This window comes from Procambarus clarkii, chromosome 64 (genome assembly GCF_040958095.1).
Source record: "Procambarus clarkii isolate CNS0578487 chromosome 64, FALCON_Pclarkii_2.0, whole genome shotgun sequence".
In the NCBI taxonomy this organism is placed as follows: Eukaryota; Metazoa; Arthropoda; class Malacostraca; order Decapoda; family Cambaridae; genus Procambarus; species Procambarus clarkii.
Genome location: NC_091213.1, coordinates 4,335,273 through 4,354,550, shown reverse-complemented (window position 1 = coordinate 4,354,550; position 19,278 = coordinate 4,335,273). Strand labels below are relative to the sequence as shown.

Sequence of the window (19,278 nt, the reverse complement as noted above, 5' to 3'; positions counted from 1 at the left end):
AAGTAAAATGACAGTGAATGGCAGTAGAGCGACTGTCTACCTTCATGCAGGTCGGCGTTCAATCCCCGACCGTCCAAGTGGTTGGGCACCATTCCTTCCCTACCCTTCCCATCCCAAATCCTTATCCTGACCCCTTCCCACTGCTATATAATCGTAATGGCCTGGCGCTTTCCCCCCTGACAATTCCCTTCCCCTGCCCTCCCCCCTTTTTAATAATATTATATACATGTCATCTTGTGAAATGGGAGGTGAAAGTATAGGTAATGACAAGGATATTTGTGAATTACTAAATGCCAACTTTGACAGTGTGTTCACAGCTGAGCCACAACACCTCTAGTGCTGGGGGAGGTTATCTTGAGATGATTTCGGGGCTTTAGTGTCCCCGCGGCCCGGTCCTCGACCAGGCCTCCACCCCCCAGGAAGCAGCCCGTGACAGCTGACTAACACCCAGGTACCTATTTTACTGCTAGGTAACAGGGGCATAGGGTGAAAGAAACCCTGCCTATTGTTTCTCGCCGGCGCCTGGGATCGAACCCGCGCCACAGAATTACGAGTCCTGCGCACTATCCACCAGGCTACGAGGCTCCCCAAGAGGAGGTAACCCTACACAAGAGACTGACAAATACTGACATAAAAACAGAACAAGTAATGAGACCACTAGTATCACTAGATGATGATTGTGAAATATTGCCGGAACAACCGTGGACATTTTCAAGAGGTTACCTTACCTTGAGGTGCTTCCGGGGCTTAGCGTCCCCGCGGCCCAGTCGTCGACCAGGCTTCCTGGTTGCTGGACTGAAACTGGATTGATTGCTGGAGGAAACTAGATTGTTTCCTCCAAGGAGTGCCGGACCAACCGGGCTGTGATGTGTATGTGGGCCTGCGGGCCGCTCCAAGCAACAGCCTGGTGGACCAAACTCTCACAAGTCAAGCCTGGCCTCGGGCCGGGCTTGGGGAGTAGAAGAACTCCCAGAACCCCATCAACCAGGAAACAACATTGAACTAGAGAAGGTATCACCATGAATGTTAAAAGAAGCTGTACAGGCCCTTAGTACATCTCTAGCTCTAGTTCTTAATAATTCAATTGAGAAGAGATACTTTCCTCAGTTGCTGAAGGATGACAAATGTGATACAATATATAAGAAAGGGTATATAGAGGAAGCCTTTATCTCCAGTGACAAGCATTCCCTGCAAAGGACTCTAAAGAATAAGGCTAAGACCATCCACCTAAAGAGGATTTGCTATGTAAACCAAACACTAAGTTTACTCACAGAAATCACAATTGCGTCATGCATCAAATGAACAAATCCACAAGGGCCGTGACGAGGATTCGAACCTGCGTCCGAGAGCATCCCAGACACTGCCTTAATCGACTGAGCTACGACAGGGTCAGTGTCGTAGCTCTGAGCTACGACCATGTGAAAGTTGGGATGCTCTCGGACGCAGGTTCGAATCCTCATCACGGCCCTTGTGGATTTGTTCAAACACTAAGATTGTTTTAGGAAAGAGAAATCATGCCTAACGAAACTATTGGACTCCCATAAAGTAACACAATAGGACATGACAAATTACAGTGAACATATTGTGTATTTCTGGACTGTCAAAAACCTTTTGACAGTGTTTTACACAAGAGACAGGCAGGTGTATGTAGAGCAACGCCGACATGAGTACAAGAGTACAGGAGCCTATTGACTCCTGTCTAATGGATCGCCTCTCATTGTCACAATGAGAGGCGATCGAGAAATCAGACAGGCATAGTGTTATAAGCAGAATACCCAAGGATCAGTGCTGGTACCCATACTACTTATTATTATTAATGATCAAACTACAGGAGTTGAATCCTATATGTTGAAGTTTGCAGACGATGCAAAAATAATGAGTCGAGATGGGTGAGAATGGCACAATTCTCAAAGATAACTACAACAAGCTGCAAAATTGGTGGGACAAATGGCTACTGGGTTTTGTTATAATCGTCATCTGATAACAGTCCTTTCCGGCCTCAAGAGTATGTGGATTGACTATTTGTGTCTGCAGAATCGAGCTATTAGCTCTTTGACCCCGCCTTTCTAAGCCATCTATTTTTCCTCTATTGTATCTACTACATATATTTCTCTCCAACACACATCCAGTATTTTAATTTTTACCCACCTAGAAAGATCACTGACGGCCCAAGCTGTAATTTAAGTTGAGAAGGAACTAGTCTTATTTACTATCTTAAGTAATATTTGGTTGTAAGTGGAGTGGTGACTGTGACCCTGAAAAGGGAGTGCTTTATATAACAGTGCCAATGCAGAGGTTGTGAACAATCGTGCATCGATGTTACGTAAGTAATTATCAAAAGAAGGCACCAAACCGGAAAGGCTATGTAGCACCATCAAATGTGCGGGATAATCAGAGGGCGCTAAATATCACCAAGGATGCCAATACAAGAACAGAAACCCATAAGGCGAACGATATCAAAAGTATCCGATTCACCAAGAAACGCATAAGGCGAACGATATCAAAAGTATCCGATTCACCAAGAAACGCATAAGGCGAACGATATCAAAAGTATCCGATTCACCAAGAATTCTGTTGAGGGGACAAGTGACCGCGAGGGACGGTCGGAAAGCAAGACACACGCTCGTCCTGGAAGTCAGGACATTCAACAAGGATATGCACGACTGTAAGAGGGACAATGCAATTTGGGCAATAAGGAGCAGGGCCGCGCTCCATTAAGTGACCGTGGGTTAAGCATGTATGGCCAATACGTAACCTTGCTTCAGCCGTTTCCCACCGCTGGTCACGGGGACACACTACACTTTAGAGTATGCAGTTTGTTGCCAACAACACTGCCAATGGACAAGAATGGAGGAATGATTAACCGGGTAAAAGTTAGAATAAGGAATACCTTTACAGGAGATGGGACAAGAGCGGATAGTTTCTCTAGCAGCAGCATTCACACGCTCATTTAAAGAACCACCAATATGGCTGGGAACCCAGCAAAACTCTATGGATTTAAATATACTAGAGATAAGAAACAGCCAATGTTGAATCTCAACGACCACCGGATGGACAGGATTAAAGGACCCGAGAGCCATGAGGGCACTACGAGTCAGCTACAACCACAAAGGAGGATTGACAACGAGAAAGTAGGAGACGAAGAGCATTGACAATAACATAAAGTTCCGCTGTGAAGATGCTAGTCTCCGGAGGTTGGCGACACATATAAGTGCGGTCAGGAAAAACAACAGAGTAGCCTAACCCATCCGCAGACTTAGACCCATCGGTGAAGATGGAAACAGAGTGGGAGTGTGAAGAAAAGTGCTCACGGAAAAGAGGTTTCAGAACTGTAGGGGGGGTAAAAGCTTTATTGATGTGGGTCAGGGATTTACAATATTGAGGAAGGGGGGACCCTCCACGGGGGCAAGGATGAAACAACACGAGGAGAAATATTAGTAATACTAACCGAAAGAGAATGTTGCAGGCGAGACAACTGGACAGAAAGAGGGAGGTGGTGAAGGGGAACAGGCACTACAGGAGGGGGAAAAGTCAAAGCACGACAGAGGCGAGAGTGAGTGTGCTGTAAGGACCACGCAAGGTCGCGAAGACAGTAGCGATCACGGCGGTCCTGGAGAGACAGGAAGCTAGTGTCAACATACGAGCTGAGGGTAGGAGTCGAACGAAAAGCACCAGAGCTGAGGCGCAACCCAGTATGGTGCAAAGCATCAAGACGGCAAAGAGTAGAAGGAGACGCAGAGGAGTAAGCAGGGCAACCATAATCGAGTTTAGACAGTATGAGAGAGGAATGCAAAGAGAGGAGCGTGCACCTATCTACTCCCCAAGAAGTATGTGACAGAACCTTAAGCAGGTTAAGGATCTTAGAGCATTCAACACAGAGGCAAGAAATATGGAGCGACCAAGACAAACGAGTGTCAAAGATTAACCCCAAAAGCTTCACAGAATCTTTGTACACAAGAGGATGACCATAAAGCAACAAAGAAGGATGAAGGACGACATGCTTTCGAGTAAAAGTCATGGCACAAGTCTTAGTTATAGATAACTTGAAGCCATGATCGGTGGCCCAAGACGACACGGCATCAATCGCAAGTTGAAGCCGCCATTGAAGGAGAGGCGAATCATCACCTCAACAGCAAAGAGTAAGATCGTCGACATAAAGAGTGGAGAAGATGCCAGAAGGAAGGGAGGAAAGAAGACCTTTGACGGCAACCAGAAAAAGAGTAGTGCTCAAAACACTACCTTGGGGTACACCTTCGTATTGCCGAAAAGAAGCAGAGAGTGTGGTACCAAGCCTGACTCGGAACGACGAGAGACGAAGCTTTGGAGGAAGAGCGGGAGCTTCGGGCCTTCGGACCTTCGGGCCTTCGGACCTTCGGGCCACGAAGGTCTAAAGAACGAAGTTGGGACAGAATATGGTATCTCCAAGTTGTGTCATAAGCCTTTTCCAGGTCAAAAGGGACAGCAACAATGGAGGTCTTTGCAGCAAAAGCAGTACGAATGTAGACCTCTAAGTTCACCAGGACATCAGTAGTGCTACAGCACTTGCGAAAACCAAATTGAGAAGAAGAGAGGTGGTGATGGTGTTCCAAGAACCACATCAGATGAACATTTACCATACGCTCAAAGAGTTTGCAGACACAACTCGTGAGGACAATAGGGCGGAAGTCCTTAGGGGATGTCCCAAGAGACCCCGGGTTTCCGAATAGGAGGTACAACAGCATCGAGCCAGTCCTCAGGGACTGACGACGACTCCCAGACCTGGTTATATAGACTCAGTAAATACCGAGACGTGCACGGAGGGAGATGGCGAAGCATCTCATAATGAATGTCATCTGAGCCCGCTGCTGTAGAACTGCAGAGGGTCAGGGCAGAATGATGTTCAGAGAGAAGGGATCGTTACAGTGAACCCGGAGATGAGTGCAGAAATCTAAGGGATGAGATTCAAGAACTGGCTTACAAAGAAGGAAGGATTAAGGAAAATGAGAACCAGAGCTAACAGAAGAAAAGTGGGAACCCAGTTCGGTTGCGACCTGCACTGGGCCCGCCACCAGAGTACCACAGAGGTGAAGAACCGGCAAAACATCAGGAACGAACTTACCCGCAATCTTGAGGATCTTCTTTCAGATCTGTGGCAGAGGAGTATCGGACGTAATGGTGGAAACATAAGATTTCCAACTCTCATGCTTAACTGTACGGATGGTCCTACGGGCCACTGCAGTTACTTTCCGAAACAAAATAAAAGAATCAGCCATCTGCCGGCGTCTGTGTTTCTTCCAGGCGGCACGCTTACAGCAGACAGCTGCGAGTTTGAGAGTCCACATGGGTGGGCTCACCAGAATTCAGAAGAGACAGGGAAGAAGAAAGGATGAACAGTTTGAGAAGGCGGCATCGGGTGTTTGTCAGAACATCACCCCAGAGGATATGTCGACAGTTGAAATCACCCAACAGGAGCACTGGCTCAGGCAAGGAGTCCAGGAGTTGCTTAAGATCAGGAAGGAAAAGCGGGACATTTGGGGAGAGATGACTGGAACAGACTGTATACCATTTACTCACAAATACACGGGCAGCAGAACAATGGACCAACAGAACGCACCTCAGCAAGGGCAGCTACCGAGAGGGAATTGGGGGGTGTAAGAAACCTCCATAGCTGGGACAGGGGGCCCGACCACCGAAATGGGAGGGGACGTAGCGATAGAGTCAGAGTTAGGGGGCGAGGAAGAAAGTGATGTCTTCTTACCTGCTTGGGAGGAGGAAGGAGAGGAGCCAGGCTTACGTTTCTGACTCAAAGAGACAGGTGTTCCAGCAACAACGTACTGGGCGACAGACTCAATGGTCTTGGCAGGAGAAGAAGAATGGGAGTGAACAGCATGAAGAATGCTGGGAGGATGATGGACATCAGCCTGGACAGACAGGCGGCGTGGAGGGCCAAGAGATTGTTGGGAAGAAGGATCAGGGGGAGAAGGAAAAGAAGACACAGGAGACATGGCAGACAGGGTAGGAAGGGGGGGAAACTCCAGAAGGAGAATCAGGAGGGAGACCTTCCGGGACAGAACGTAAAGGAACAGGGAAGGAGGTGGTGGGCGTGTCCGGGTCCAAGGTCTGGAAACGGTTGCGGGACTGAGGAAGGAGGGAAGGATGGGGAGAGGTAGAATGCAACACGTGAGAATAAGATACGCCAGTGAAAGGGTGGAGATGGCGGACTTGACGTCTCGGTTCAGGAAAAGTCAAACGATCCCGGTGTTTCAAGTTGAGGACTGCTTCCTCAAGCTTGTAGTGGATACACGAGTGGGAGAAGGTAGGGTGGGCCTCACCGCAATTGAGGCAGCGAGCCTGGGGAGATGAGCAATCTGTCTTAGAGTGGCTATCGTCCCTACACATGGGGCATAGAGAAACAAGACTTGTGCATTTGAGGGCACCATGCCTGAACTTCCAGCACTTATTACAAAGTCTAGGAGAGGGAATGTACTCCTGAACGGAGCATCTGGCACCAGCAAGAATGATAGAGGGCGGAAGGGACCTACTATCGAAGGTGATTTTCACAACTTGAAGGGGCTGACGGTGGGGACCACGAGGTGGTCGAGTGAACGTGTCCATCTGAAGGACAAGATATCCTTCGACTTCGAGGATATGTTTAATATTCTCATGGCAGTCTTTTAGGTCCCCAACACCAGTTGCAACATGGTGCGGGAGAACAATGCCAACACTTGCATTTAATAGAGCGTTTTTGGAGACCCGAACAGGGGTCTCCCCAATGCAGGACAATGCGGCTTAGCGGGTAGCTGTATCTGGTGAATGAGCAGCGATGACACGTGGACCTAAACAGGTGTGGTTAAAAGTAACAGAGGCATCCACCGAATCAACAAGGTGTTTATGGAGTGAGAAATCGTCAGGTGTAGAATCCTTAGGAAGGAGATCAAAGTATTTGGCCCATGAAGCAGGACCAAACAAGGTTTGGTACGTATTAGTAGGGGAAGGGATCGTGCGAGTGTGGCCGTGGTGAGGATGGCGTTGAGAACCCCCAGAGTGAGGGGTTAAAAGGTGCAGTAGTCACAATGAGAGATTGAGCTGCACCTGGGGACGAGGTGGTCACCGCTGGGGGCGTGTGGCTCGACCCAACCACAGAGGAGGGACGAGAGCCAGGGGAGGGGGGGGGGGGGGAAGTAGTCAGGAGGGTCAAAGGAGGAGCTAGGTCTGGGCCCAATGTAGCGGGGGTTACAGAGCCTGGTCATCTAACACAGTCCGACTCGGAGGCTTGGTCGCCCACCCCACGAGCCTGAGAAGTCATAAGAGGAATAGTATTCAGGGACATGAAAACGAGAGGTAATACTTTCATTCACGAATGAGCTCGACTAACCCACCATGGAGCCACAATTAGAGGATAGGACACCTAACAAGAGACACGTTGCCGGTCTCCCCTAGGCGTGCGTCGTGAGTATATGCCCCACAATCGCCACCTTAAGAACCGTCAGTCCGTCGAGATCGGGCTCAGCGATGAAAGGAGGATTGACAATAAAAGCGTCCCCCTCGTTCGAGATGCTGGGTACTACAGTTCTACAGGTGAGAGAGTATGCCTCCCCAAATACCCGGGCATCAAAACAGAAGAAATCCGAAAGAATAATCAAGACTGGCAAAAGGTTGTCAGGAAATGACAATTAGAAAGGTGAAGAGGGGGGAGAAAAATGAAACACAAGGAAAAGGAAAAAGAGTTCTGACAAAATTGGTGAAGACAGCAGCAGGAGCATAAGGCCACAAAAGGACAGAGGACTAACCTATGGAGTATCACACTCCGGCAGCCGCCCACCAAGCCCCTCACGGCAACAACGGGCCAGAGAGGGAGGAAGCATCGATGTTAAACAATCCTACAGTAACCAGTGAGGTGAGCAAGTGTGGCAGAGGTTAATATCTCTGGTTACTCTATAAAGACTGTGACGGCGTCCTGTGTCGAAACTGACCCAGCCAGTGAAGTCGCCGGGCGTGATATCTTCTTCCATGGCAGAGATTTAGTGCACTGGGGCCAGATTCACATAAGCACTTACGAACCTGTACATCTTTTCTCAATCTTTGGCGGCTTTGTTTCCAATTATTAAACAGATAATGAGCTCCGAAGCACCAGGAGGCTGTTTATAACAATAACAACAGTTGATTGGCAAGTTTCCATACTTGTAAACTGTTTAATAAATGTAACCAAAGCCGCCAAAGATTGAGGAAAGATGTACACGTTCGTAAATGCTTGCGTAAGTGCTTTCGTGGATCTGACCCCTGGGCACTGACATGAGGCTGCCAGGACAAGGTATATCCCGCGGAGCGACCATGGTCAAAGGGAAATCCAGTGTCAATACCAGCGTTGGACGCCTCACAGAATGTCTCCCCCCTGGTGTGTGGAGGGGATCGGCGTCACGTCTGTGTTACTCAAGGAAGGACGAGGATACGTGTGAGTCAAGTAGCACTCAACCCGTCCTCTTAAAAATAATGTCACTTTTGGCTGGTATGCGCGGCACTATGGCCAAATTTGGATGTAATTTGAAATGAAATCGACTCACAAAAGTGACGGTCTGTTCCGTTTTCTATTTGAGTCGTCCGGCGTACGCGCAGAGGTCATACGAGGACACTTTAAATTAACGTTTTTCATAACGTTTTGAAACTTTATGAGAATTTCCTGCCCACCTAACCTATCAGAGGACCCTTAACTTACTATTGTTGAAAAAAAAAATCCCAAATTTATTTTCATTTTTTTTTTCATTTTCAAATTACGTCCAAATTCGGCCATACGGACAAACGGCCAAAAGCGACGTTCTTTTTAAGAGGACAGGTTGCTACTCAAGGATGTGGTGTTGGAACTTCAGTAAGCTGACGACACATGGGAACTACACACCACTGCATGTATCATTTCCTAGCTAAGTAATCTGCCCTCCTCTGCCCCCTTGTTGAATATTCGTTCCCAAGGGAAACCTGTAAGAATTTATTATTATATATATGTATACACTCATGTAGAAGGATACTTTGAGACTCTACATGTGAATAGTCTAAGGAAAAGACTATTTCTCTCGTAGTCGAAAAGACTTTTCCTTCAAGGAAAATGAAGGAAAAATACCTCCCTAGAGCGACTAGAGAGAAAGACCTGGAATAGGAGGCTCACCACAGCCTCCTGCAGGAGGGGTAAGCTGCGGATGGAACAGGAGGCTCACCACAGCCTCCTGCAGGAGGGGTAAGCTGCGGGTGGAACAGGAGGCTCACCACAGCCTCCTGCAGGAAGGGTAAGCTGCGGGTGGAACAGGAGGCTCACCACAGCCTCCTGCAGGAGGGGTAAGCTGCGGGTGGAACAGGAGGCTCACCACAGCCTCCTGCAGGAGGGGTAAGCTGCGGGTGGAACAGGAGGCTCACCACAGCCTCCTGCAGGAGGGGTAAGCTGCGGGTGGAACAGGAGGCTCACCACAGCCTCCTGCAGGAGGGGTAAGCTGCGGGTGGAACAGGAGGCTCACCACAGCCTCCTGCAGGAGGGGTAAGCTGCGGGTGGAACAGGAGGCTCACCACAGCCTCCTGCAGGAGGGGTAAGCTGCGGGTGGAACAGGAGACTCACCACAGCCTCCTGCAGGAGGGGTAAGCTGCGGGTGGAACAGGAGGCTCACCACAGCCTCCTGCAGGAAGGGTAAGCTGCGGGTGGAACAGGAGGCTCACCACAGCCTCCTGCAGGAGGGGTAAGCTATAGGTGGAACAGGAGACTCACCACAGCCTCCTGCAGGAGGGGTAAGCTGCGGGTGGAACAGGAGGCTCACCACAGCCTCCTGCAGGAGGGGTAAGCTGCGGGTGGAACAGGAGGCTCACCACAGCCTCCTGCAGGAGGGGTAAGCTGCGGGTGGAACAGGAGGCTCACCACAGCCTCCTGCAGGAGGGGTAAGCTGCGGGTGGAACAGGAGGCTCACCACAGCCTCCTGCAGGAGTGGTAAGCTGCGGGTGGAACAGGAGACTCACCACAGCATGCCACCACCTTGCTCGGTGCTTGGTCAAGCGAGAAATTAGTGCAGGAAAAAGCGATTTCCAATTTGATTACACAAAGGGCGGGGACAGGGAGCCGAGCCATCGCTTTGACAGGCGAACCTGCGTCTGTCTCCACCCACCAGTTATAATCCAAACACCATCCTCAAAACACCAATACAAACATGTGTGCAACAGGTTTGTATGTTTGCATTTGTGTGAAAATGCAAACGTGTATATTATAATGTATATATATCAACCACACTATCGAGGATGTAAACATTTCATTCGAACCACCAGCAACCCCTACAAGTGGGAGTGATACAAGGCTCTGTCCACCATGCTATGAACAGTCTTAATAGGAATAGATCTCAGAAGCAACTAACAACTGCCCAGCTGGAATGTTGAAGACCTTCCCTGATGCCATTCTACTTGTGTAGAGGAGGAAATGTATATGTTTATCTCTCAGAATGTTTGGCAATATGTGTATTGTGATGTGTGTGTATGTATGTATTAACACGTTGTTCTGAACGGGGTGAGAATAGCTTGAGCTACCTCATCCCTTTGTGTGTATTTTACCTCAATAAACTTATTTCAATTTCAATTTCAAAAAACCCATGTTGTGTTAATTTTACAAGATTATTCTCCGAGATGCTGTATGATTCCTTCCCTTAGGATTCTCTCCATAAGCTTACAGATGTGTGATGTCAAGCTGATCGGACGGTAGTTTTCTGCCGAGCTGTTTCTGCCTTTTTTTTTAAATAGGGGGTAACATTTGCATGTTTCCAATCCAGGGGAACTATCCCTTGATCCAGGGATTTTCTGGAAAGGAGTTTCAGTGGTATGCATAGGGCACCTACCAGTCCCTTTACGACTTTAGATTGAATTCCATCCACACCTGAGGCTTTTGAGTCTTTTAGTTCGTCAATGCTCTTCCTGATTTTTTTTTCAGATATATAGAAGAGTTGTTACATTCTTGTAGAGCCACTAGTACGCGTAGCGTTTCGGGCAGGTCCCTGGAATACGATCTCCGCCGCGAAGAATCGTTGTTACAACCAAGTACACATTTTACTGTTGAGTTAAACAGAGGCTACAGTTAAGGATTTGCGCCCAGTAAATCCTCCCCGGCCAGGATACGAACCCATGACAAAGCGCTCGCGGAACGCCAGGCGAGTGTCTTACCACTACACCACGGAGACTTTTGGCCGATCTTATTTCCTGGGTGGCTGAATTTAGTGCCTATTTATATATTTCATAATCCATGATGTTCATTGTGAATTTATACCGTCTTCAGCGGTCCCGCTGAGGTAACAAAGCTCTTTTTACTACCTGTGTCATCCATCTAGTTCTCTTTCTTTCCTTTCTCCTTTTTGGCGCATATCTTTGAAAGCGTTCTGTGATAATGTTTTAGAAATTTTCCCTTTCTGTGTTGGGAAGATGCTTCTTCCCATGTGTAGAGGTGCAGAGGTGTTCTGCACCTCTGCACCTCTGCAATAATAAACTGCAGAGGTGTTCTGCAGTTTATTATTCCTTGATAAATCTTCTCAATGGTAATCTAAAACGTTATCATCCTGGACCTTTACTCGAGTCGTTGTGTTCTTCAATATTGACAAACAAAATGTTAAATGCATGACACAAGCCAATATTACCATCACAGCCTCAGCACCTCCAAACCTATTTAAAAGACTTTACGGCACTGAATAAGCCTCAGCGCAGAGCAATAGAAATAATTCCAATAACTCCCGTTGCCAGGGACGGAACGAGTACTCGCCTAATTGTGCTTGCGGGGGTTGAGCTCTGGCTCTTTCGGCCCGCCTCTCAACTGTCAGTCAACTGTTTTTTCACACACACACACAGTAGACGGGACACCACGAGCGTAGCTCTCATCCTGTAACTATACTTAGGTAATTACACACCCAGGAAGCAGCCCGTAACAGCTGTCTAACTCCCAGGTACCTATTTATTGATAGGTAACAAGGGCATCAAGGTGAAAGAAACTCTGCTCATTTTTTTCCGCCATCCGCATGTTTCCGCTTGAATATTACATTTGTAATATTTGGTCCTGTGGCCCATCCCCAGGCCACAGGACTACGAATCCCGAGCGCTGTCCACTCAGCTATCAGGCCAGTGCTTAAGTCATAGTACACATGATACTGTCTTACCAGGATGCAACCAACAACAGTTGCCTAACTCCAAGCTACTTATTTACTGCTAGGTGAATGGTGGAATTAAGTGAAAGATTACGGGTCCAAATATTATTGTTCTGCCCGAGGTAAGGAGGATCGAACCCGGAACTGAGACGAGGACGCAGACCACTGTACTACACGACCAAGTCCCAATCTGTGAGAGGCTGGTTATCTTGAGATGATTTCGGGGCTTTAGTGTCCCCGCGGCCCGGTCCTCGACCAGGCCTCCACCCCCAGGAAGCAGCCCGTGACAGCTGACTAACACCCAGGTACCTATTTTACTGCTAGGTAACAGGGGCATAGGGTGAAAGAAACTTTGCCCATTGTTTCTCGCCGGCGCCCGGGATCGAACCCAAGACCACAAGTCCAGTGGTCTTGTGGTCTTGTGGTCTTCAGCCGGTCCGCTCCGCCGACCGGCTGAAGGCTTAATAACAACCCTCAATACAAGACACAATAGAGTTGATTTTATTGTGACCTTTACATTACTGAGCGTGTTAAATGGACTTCTTCAAATGGTTTAGTTCATTTATTATGCACCCCATACCCATCTTGTGGGCGGTAGTGGAAAGGGTTACAGAGGCACATAATGGGCTCTGGGACTGAACCCCACAATTCACTTAACTAAGCAAGCTAAGACAAACAATAGATGACTTTTACCCATAGGGAAATAAATTAATCGACTGTCCGATACCCAATGCCATGACAGGGCTTCCAGTCCCCGTCGAAGATACTGGAGATGACGGCACTGAGGTGAATTCAGAAGTAAGTAATTATCTTCTTGATACTTACATTCTCAAGACAATCGACTTGAGAATGGTCCAGGACGGACCGAAACGTCGTCGTCCCTACCATTAATGTATGATGACTTACTATAAATATGTAGTTCTTGTAATAGCACTTTCTCTGTAACTAGCTGACATTGTAACTATAAGGTGTGAAGGATAGATGAAATTATTTATGTAATAATCTAAGATGATGTCTGATAAAGACCTTTTGTGCCCTCTGTAATGCTTTTGCGCTACCGCTCACAGGATGAGTATGGGGTGCACAATAAACTAACCGCCATCGGCGGCAACAATCAATCAATCGTCGTCCCTTCACCTTCTAGTGTGTGGTCTGGTAAACCTACTTCAGCCACGTTATTGTGACTCCTCGCCTGCATAAGTAATTATCAAAAGAAGGCACCAAGCCGGGACGGCTCTGTAGCACCACCAAATGTGCCGAGTAATCAGAGGGCGCTAAATATCACCAAGGATGCCAATACGAGAATAGAAACGCATAAGGCGAACGATATCAAAAATATTAACTCGAGCTATGAAATTATTTTACCTAAGTCTCTCATCCTGTACATTTTCTTTGGTAAAGCCTAATGATACTTCTTAACGATAACTAAACTAATAATTATATTTTACCTGTATGTACCTGAATTTACCTGAGGGAGACGATCTCTCTACTGGCCTCGACAGTGACTGGAAGTCCGATCTTTTTTAACTGGATTTTGAACTGAAGTAATGTCTCTTTACAGCTGAAGCGGGAAGGTGGTTCAAAGTTTCTAAATACTAAACTTGATCTGAAACTTTTCCTTAAAAGGTGTAAGAGAACCCATGAGCCCCACACCAGAAATAAATATCTCTTTAGAATCCCCAGTCAGGCTAAATCTGTGCAAACACTCCATGCAAATAAAAGGATCCAGTCTTTGGAACTCTCTTGAATTAAAAAATGTTCCAACCTATATCTTGTTCAAAAATAAAACCAAAAAGTACCTCATGTCAACCTCATAATTTCCTACCTCAAACTCGCCCTGTTCTTGTACTACCCACTTCCCTAATATTAGTACTTAAGACTAATTAAGTGCTCCATCTCAATCTAATTAAGTACTCCATCTCTACTAGTGTAATCACCTCTGTCAATTTATATTGATATAAAACCTTGCTATAATGTAATTTTTCACCTTACCTGATATGTTAGATTAAGGACCTGCCAGAGACGCTATGGGTGTCAGTGGCTTTGCAAAAATGTAAAAATATCACCAAAATAATCTCCCCCAACGCATTGTACCCTCTTGTAAATAAAATATTGGTATTAGTATTATTATCATGAGTTAAATTCCCGATGGTAGAAAGCCTGTCTACATAATAATTTATAACATAAAAATTCATAACATAATTCATTGTGTCCAGAAACAGGCAGTTAGTGTGTGTGTGTGTGTGTGTGTGTGTGTGTGTGTGTGTGTGTGTGTGTGTGTGTGTGTGTGTGTGTGTGTGTGTGTGTGTGTCAGCCCGTCGTCATAAACAAAGGGCAAAGACCATTCCATGCACCCGCCAAACCCCCAGGTGTTTATAAATGAAAAACGATTTACACACGACTCAACTGATGACATCCGAACACTTCCTGAACAAGTGCTTCACTGACGACTTGTGTTCGAACCACAACGCTGTAAATGCTTCACCCACGTACTACAAATACAAATAATCGCTAACAGAATCTAAACACCTAACCTAACCTGTGCCTAAATATGCACAATATGCTAATATATAATAATATATATTAATATATAATATAAGACTGGCTGCACTTCAACTCAAATAGTTTGTATACAAACTGCTTGCTAGTACACTATGCTCATGTAGTTTGTATAGTAGATACCTTATTCATCCTGTGAGTCGTGGTGGACCCCATACCCATCCTGTGAGTGGTGGTGGACCCCCTAACCCATCCTGCGAGTAGTGGTGGACCCCATACCCATCCTGTGAGTGGTGGTGGACCCCCTAACCCATCCTGCGAGTAGTGGTGGACCCCATACCCCATCCTGTGAGTGGTGGTGGACCCCATACCCCATCCTGTGAGTGGTGGTGGACCCCATACCCATCCTGTGAGTGGTGGTGGACCCCCTAACCCATCCTGCGAGTAGTGGTGGACCCCCTAACCCATCCTGTGAGTGGTAGAGGACCCCATACCCCATCCTGTGAGTGGTGGTGGACCCCTAACCCATCCTGTGAATGGTGGTGGACCCCCTAACCCATCCTGGGTGTAGTGGTGGACCCCATACCCATCCTGTGAGTGGTGGTGGACCCCCTAACCCATCCTGCGAGTAGTGGTGGACCCCATACCCATCCTGTGAGTGGTGGAGGACCCCATACCCCATCCTGTGAGTGGTGGAGGACCCCATACCCCATCCTGTGAGTGGTGGTGGACCCCATGCCCCATCCTGTGAGTGGTGGTGGACCCCATACCCCATCCTGTGAGTGGTGGAGGACCCCATACCCCATCCTGTGAGTGGTGGAGGACCCCATACCCCATCCTGTGAGTGGTGGAGGACCCCATACCCCATCCTGTGAGTAGTGGAGGACCCCATACCCCATCCTGTGAGTGGTGGTGGACCCCATACCCCATCCTGTGAGTGGTGGTGGACCCCATACCCATCCTGTGAGTGCATTTATGGTGGAAAAAAAGTTACAGAGGTGTATATAATTGGTTCAGAAACCGAACCACAGAAGTTCATTTAGGTAAGCAAGATGCAGCCTTGAACCTGGATAAGCTAGTTACACAATCTAAGATAAATAATAAACTAGAAATAATTTTAATTTACCTTTCATGCACCTTGCAGGCATGCAGTGAGGTGTGGCTGGTGGTGACATGACAGGAAGCAGGGCAGTGCCGTGTTGACATGACAGGGAGCAGGGCAGTGCCGTGTTGACATGACAGGGAATAGGGCAGCGCCGTGTTGATATGACAGGAAGCAGGGCAACGCCGTGTTGACATGACAGGGAGAAGGGCAGTGTCGTGTGGCTGATGTTGACATGACAGGGAGAAGGACAGCGTCGTGTGGCTGGTGTTGACATGACAGGGTGCAGAACAGCGCCGTGTTGACATGACAGGGAACAGGGCAGGGCCGTGTTGACATGACAGGGAACAGGGCAGCGCCGTGTTGACATGACAGGGAACAGGGCAGCGCCGTGTTGACATGACAGGGAGCAGGGCAGCGCCGTGTTGACATGACAGGGAGCAGGGCAGCGCCGGGCAACACAATACTGGCTTAGGGGGCGTTCGCCTGCCTCTCACACTCTCCAACGACTTGGACTTTAGCTTCATTATAAACTATATACTGGAATTTGTATTTAAAGTATATGTTACATCATTATAAACATAATTGTATTGTGTTCAAAAATACTTTTATTATACCTACTTCTCCTATATTTTATATTGTGCTTTAAAATATTTAATTTAAATCGGTGGTGTACAGTGTGGATCGAACACAAACGTTCGCTAAGGTAGGTGTTCAACATTGAACACCTGTATACCCTTACACCGGTGATGGGGGTGACAGGTGTCTGATTATTGGGCTCTAATTTGATAACAATTATAAACTAAGCTAATTAGAGCAAGTGACATACAAATTGAGAACAGTTGAGGGTTGAGAGCCACTGGACTAACAACATTGCAAACCGGATCTAAAATAATAATAATAATAATAATATTTTATTCAGGAAAAGTACATGCATAGATTCAAAGTTACAAACATAATGTTGGATTTATAGATAGAGCTAGTACATACAATATCTAAAGCCACTAATGTAGGCTTTACATTGTTGCAAGCGCAACAAGCCACAATGTAGGACTGAGAACAAGAGATGCTTTTTCACCCACAGGGGTGTTAACCTATGGAACCGCTTACCCGCCGAAGCCGTAAATGCCAAACCTGTTACAATTACTTCCTAGTGCATTCCATTTGTTAACTATCTTGACGTTGAAAAAAATCTCTCTAATGTCTCTGTGGCTCATTTGAGTACTAATGTTTCCACCTGTGCCCCCCCTTGTTCGTGTTCTGCAAATAGTTTGTCTTTATCCACCCTGTCAATTGCTCTGAGAATTTTGTAGGTGATGATCATGTCTCCTCTAATTCTTCTGTCATCCATAAGACATAATTGTAAATAAGTATGTGCCCGGGTGTGTATTTACTATTTGTGCCTGCAGAATCGAGCTATTAGCTCTTGGACCCAACTTTTCTAAGCAATCAATTTTTTTTTCTCTATTGTATCTACTGCATATATTTATATCTAACAGACACCCAACCCCCCCAAGAAGCAGCCCGTAGCAGCTGTCTAACTCCCAGGTACCTATTTACTGCTAGGTGAACAAGTTCATCTGGGTGAAAGAAACTCTGCCCATTTGTTTCAACCATCCCGGGGATCGATCCCTGGATTACGAATACCGAGCGCTGTCCACTCAGCCACCAGGCCCCCAACGTGGTGCGTACTTACCTAGTTGTGCTTGCGGGGGTTGAGCTCTGGCTCTTTGGTCCCGCCTCTCAACTGTCAGGTGTGTGTGTGTATTATTACCAAAATGTAGTTACAGAATGAGAGCTACGCTCGTGGTGTCCCGTCTTCCCAGCACACATATGTGTGGGAGCTGTGCATATGTGTGCACATGTGTGTGTGTGTGTGTGTGTGTGGGAGCGGTGTGTGCGCGTGGCCACGACCAGCCTGGTGGTGGTACTCACCGCGGCCGCCAGGGTTGCCAGATCCAAATTGCGGAAAGTAGCGAGCTGACGGCCTAAAAGTAGCGAATTTGTAATAAGAGTAGCCCAATTTTTTTTAATTAGTAAGTACATATAAAATAATTTGTAATAATTAGTAAGTACATAAAAATGTACAGTTTAGTCATAGGAGATTCCTAGATTGGAATTCACTACCAAATTTCGATATAGCCAAGTATTTTTAGTGTGAAATGCTGTTATTATTTGCATAAATTGTTGTTTTAATAATATTACGCTTAACCACTTAGGTTGGACGGTAGAGCGACGGTCTCGTTTCCTACAGGTCCGCGTTCAATCACCGACCGCTCAAGAGGTTGGGCACCATTCCTTTCCCCCGTTCCATCCCAAATCCGTATCCTGATCCCTTCCGAGTGCTATATAGTCGTAATGGCTTGGCGCTTTCACTTGATAGTTCCCCCCACCCCCCTGAATAATATTACGAGAGCAGTATTTACGGGCTATTCATGCCCGTGCCACCTCTTGGGTGGCTTAATCTTCATCAATCGAGAGCAGTACGTCCTAACCAGACGTTATATGATGATATCCTCAACAGTTGATAAATAAAAGTAATTGCGGAACTCCAGTTATCTAATACTTATCATAAATGGTATAAAACCTTATCATAAGCCAAGGGATTTGTAGATCAGTGTTTAAAGGGAATTCGGAAGTAATAATAACACAGCTGATGCCATCTGTCGGCACAAGAGAACACTATCAACTGGCTGGTCAACAGTGGCCATAAGGTACAGCTTACGCCATCTGTTGACATCAAATTACACCTATAACAAATTACCCCACAAAATACCACTAACGCCATCTAGTTTTTTTCCAACGCACTATAAATAGCCAAACAGCAACCCATAAGGCGGGTTGTTGAGCTCGGGTAGGAGGTTCCAAGCTCCGCCCACAGATGGTATAAGGGTGCATAATAAATGGCATATCATTGGTAGATGTTCTTTGTTGACATTCACACAACAGCCAATCACAGGCAGGGATCAGCTAAAGGCTCCATCCACTTAATAAATCATCTTTATTCAGCACACCATCGATGCTTATGACATTCTGTTTCAACTTTAATCTATCTAAAAAGTGAAATGTTAAGTATTTAAAAGTATTAATATAGTGATAATTAAATACTGTAGGATGTAACGAGTGTTACAGAAACATGGGCTGGCTACCTAACTTGTGACGTCATCAGTGGGGGTTGCCTCACACAAATAATGATACGCTGCTCTGCCCTCTTATTCGAGTAAATTATTCAGTTAGATGGAGATTTCTGTCAGGTGCAAAACAGAAACTGTTGTTCTTTTTCACAACAACCTTGTTGTTGTGCACAAGGACCTATTTCTTAGTATAAATTTTATTTATAAAAGAGTGTTGGTATTCCCCGTAACAGCCAATCACAGGAAGGTATCTCTGGAAGCTCCGCCTCCTTATGGACCCAGCACATCGCTCTAGCTCATGGCTCTCCGTTTCATCTCTTGTATATACAAACTATGACTTTTTTTTATTAGTTATAATTAATAATATGAGATATGAAAGTTTTTACACCAAATGGCTAAATTCTGCCATTAAATGGACTTT

The 19,278-nt window shown here is 46.6% G+C and overlaps 1 long non-coding RNA gene across 1 annotated transcript in view; it reads right to left on the bottom strand.

Annotated features, from left to right (window-relative positions):
• Nucleotides 1–19,278, bottom strand: part of LOC123768953 (uncharacterized) — a 77,334-nt gene that overhangs the window by 22,179 nt on the left and 35,877 nt on the right. Inside the window, exon 3 of the long non-coding RNA XR_011223630.1 lies at nt 15,748–16,263. This is a non-coding gene — a long non-coding RNA (uncharacterized lncRNA). The remainder of the gene's footprint in view (nt 1–15,747; nt 16,264–19,278) is intronic.